This window comes from Etheostoma cragini, unplaced genomic scaffold (assembly GCF_013103735.1).
Source record: "Etheostoma cragini isolate CJK2018 unplaced genomic scaffold, CSU_Ecrag_1.0 ScbMSFa_626, whole genome shotgun sequence".
Classification (NCBI taxonomy): domain Eukaryota; kingdom Metazoa; phylum Chordata; class Actinopteri; order Perciformes; family Percidae; genus Etheostoma; species Etheostoma cragini.
The window spans coordinates 1-3,857 of NW_023269235.1; the positions used below are offsets into that span (position 1 = coordinate 1).

At 43.3% G+C, this 3,857-nt stretch overlaps 1 non-coding gene across 1 annotated transcript; it reads right to left on the reverse strand.

Annotated features, from left to right (window-relative positions):
- Window positions 1-2,431: 2,431 nt before the first annotated feature.
- trnat-ugu lies at window positions 2,432-2,504 on the reverse strand. The gene has a single exon. It is a non-coding gene; the product is annotated as a tRNA-Thr (tRNA).
- Window positions 2,505-3,857: the final 1,353 nt, after the last annotated feature.

A 3,857-nucleotide genomic window follows, 5' to 3' on the forward strand; every position in this document is an offset into this window, starting at 1 on the left:
ATTCAGTATCTTTGCGCAAATTAATGTCCACTTTAATTTAGAGAATTGCTGAGTTCAAGCTTCCCAATACCATGTCTCTGAAATTAGTTCTAGAGGGAAACAATTTATGTAAGAAGTGGGATTTGAAAAACAAAAAAATAATACACAATGAAAAAATCAACCTCTACACTGTCCACATCTAGGCTAACAGGTAAAACGGGTTCTTGGATGTTTGACTGAAAACAGTATGTTGGTAGTGGCATGTTGAGCTGTGACCTGTACTTCATGTTAACTGAAAGGAGCTCCAAATTTAGACTTAGTTGAACATATTGAAAATATTTCCACACTGTTGACCCAAATGACATGAATGATGTCTATTTTCCATCTAGTAGGCACATGTCTGGACACAGGTGGACATTTTGGACAGAAACAATGGTGGATCTTGATTCCCACCACAGGATTTAGCCTGCGTTGCACATTGGGGTACAGACTCTGTAAGATGCCTTCACATCCCGCGCAATGTATTGCCATTGTCAAGCACATTTCCACACTGGTGACTTTCTTCCTTGTCCCCATAAACCCATATATTTGGGCTGACAATAGGGAAACCTTCTTTTGATAACTATGACCTGGATGACTGAGAATGACTATATCTAACAACTATATCATGACATAGTTGACTTATCATACCATATTATTATTTCCGTGAGAGATCATACTGCACTTTGGAATATTCAGTCAGGATGGCTGAGCGGTCCGAGTTGCTGCGTTCAGGTTGCAGTTTCCACTGGAGGTGTAGGTTCGATATTGGGGATATTGCTTTTGTTTTGCTGTTTGCTGTGGTGGTGTACCTTGGGGGGGAGTGATAAGATAATCTTTAGCAAACATTTGCACACCAACTTTCAACAATACATTCCCTTACCTACTTCACATGCGCTCCTTTGGGTGCTTGGCCATTTTTATCAAATATAGCTGCCAGAAAGGGATGGGGACAAAGATGGTGCATCCTGTTTAATTAGGTACACAGTTAAGCAGTTACACTTGTATTCCATGGTCTTCTTTTTATTTTAATAGCATGTTTATTGAGCTAAATTAGAGGCAATTAGGGTGTTTGTGGGGTTGAGGGTATTCTGGGGTTGTGTATATAAAGTAGTAGTAGATAGATATCAGAGATCCACCCATTACCTTAATTTTTATGCGTTGTACTTTTCCCTTGCCGGGTGAGTTAGCGAAACTGTTACAGCATAGCGGAGTATTCTGTTTACCTCCACACGCGTAGTATTCTCTTCAAGCAGACTTACTGCCTCCTAGTCTTGTATTGACCTGGTTACCATTTTCTCATTTTTGTATGGCAGCACATCCAGCTGCTAGAGATTCTCAACAATCTGGAAGAGCTTCATGTTGGAAGGAACAGTGGACTTAAGAAGGCACTGTTGCGGCCGTAGGTGTTTCTCCACGATCCGTGCTGGGCCCTGAAACGTCCCCCCCCAGGTCTGGTTCGAATGGTGAGTGGTCCATCTGGTTGACCGAGCTTCACTGGCTCTATGGGGGTAAGATGTGGATGATCGACTCCGATGAGAAGGAGTGGGTTGGCGTTCTCAAACTGTTGAAGGGAGAGACCTGCCAGGTACTTACACCTCTTCTGTAGACTGGCTACTGGATAGGATTGATCCGCCAAGCCTAGGCGAGCTAAGCCGTTACTCCCAATACTGCCAGTCAGTATACTGGATGTTTAGCTTATACAAGGTAAAAGACAAATTAAGACTTAACAAGATTGCTACTCGTGTAGTAGCTGTGGCTTAGTTGGTTAAAGTGCCTGTCTAGTAAACAGGAGATCCTGGGTTCAAATCCTGGCAGCACCTTGTTGTTGGAGAGATTAACTCTGTTGGCGTGTCATCATCACCTCAGAGGTTGAGTGCGGGAGAGTGGCCATGAGGAACTTGGTGTACAGTGCATTATTGTGGTCTTTGGATACTTTTTGTGAATGTAGCCATATCTAAACAACAGAAAAGCATCCAAAATGCAAAGACATATAGATGCTTCCTTCAGTTGCATATCCCAATATAGTCAACTAATATAAAATAATAAATGTATTAATTTTTATTACAGCAGCATCGAAGATGTTAAAATTAGGCAGTGAGCGCCCGAAGTGCCTTGGCTGGTAAAGTTTATGTTTATGATATCTCTGACCTCAGTCAACATCACATGCACCTGAAACCCCACCCAACAGTGATGTCACAGGGTACTGGTGTACACCTGGGCCACAATCAGCCCCAACAAAACAAGGTTGAAAAGCATTAAAAAATGGGTTCAATCCATTTCCCTTTCGATATATATTGTCCCTCAACAGGCCACAACTGGGCAAAATTAAATATTGTTTGTTAATCACTATAGCAAAAACAACTAAATAAAGTCTTCGTAGTGCAGATAACGTAAGTGTTGAGTGATAATTAGGCACTGCTGGGATTTGGACCCAGGATCTCCTGTTTACAAGACAGGCGCTTTAACCACTAAGCTACAGCGCCTCTTACAGGTACAGCTTTCATGCAAGAATATATTGAGCTAATGACCAGGGTTCCCACCATCCATCTATCTTTGTTGAGCAGCTCCAGCACGGGACCCCAAACTTCCCTTTTCCGAGCGAATTAGAATCAGCAGTGCTAGATAAACCATCCATGAAATTTTCATTTGTTAGTCAACAATCAGGGAAAGCGGGAAATATCAGTATAGTTGATAATTAGAGTTCCCACTATGCTTTCACAACAACAAGGCCCTAATGTTAACAAGGGGATGTCATCATATTGTGGTTAGTACTCTGCGTAGTGGCCGCAGCAACCCCGGTTCGAATCCGGGTCACGGCAGCTTTGAGGTTTTGAGTTGCGATCCAAACATTTTACTTAAAACTTCTGAAATGTTACAGTTCTAGAATGTTATTTGGCAGTTCTAGAATGTTAGGTTGAAGTTCAAGAATGTTAAGCTGCCATTCTAAAATGTTAGCTTTAAATTCTAGAATGTTAAGCTGCAGTTCTAGAATGTTATGTGTAAGTTCTAGAATGTAAAGATGCAGTTCTGGAAAGTAAAGCTTTCTTTCTAGAAATTTGAGTTGCAATTTAAGAACAAAAGTTTGTGTACCGGTCCCGCAACGAGGCCTTGGAGAGCCTGTGGCACGAGGAGAGCGGCAGGGCCATTTTCCGCGCCACGATGCCAATCAAGCAGTTCTACGCGAACTCTAGACTGCTCCGATTCGATGACCGCGAGTCAAGAGCTGCCCCCCGAGCCTTGGACAAACTGGCGGCCATACGAGAGGTGTGGGACAAGTGGACGCGGCAGCTGCCTCGCCTCTAGGGATGAGCCGAATACTCGGCTGAAACGAGTATCCGGTACGGATAAAGCACTTTTGCCGAGTACAAGTATAATACGAGTAATGCGAGTCAATATCTGTACTCGGATTGAAGGAGTCTCCACTGACTGTGTCTCCGTTCTGTGATAGGCTAGTCCCAGTGTTAGTCACAGCGCCTCTCCAATACACTATTCTGTGATAGGCTAGTCCCAGCGTCCCTCCCCTACACTATTCTGTGGTAGGCTAGTCCCAGCGCCCCTCCCTACACACACGGATTCCTCCTGTTGTTGTGTCCTCTTCTCAAGTCCGCGGGGCTTTTCTGTTAACATTTAGGGTTTCTTCAGCTTCAGGTTTGTTTTATACTTCGGTTCAAACTAGTACTTAGTAACCAGGAGACTTCTGGTAACCGTGGGGATTGTTCAAACATAGTGCTTGGTAGAATGCGACTCGCGTTGCATCTCTGCCGTCAAGTTTTTTTTTGTTTTGTTTTGAATCTGCCTGCTGGCTCTAACCAGTTTTTTTGAGTGTCTGAAACTTT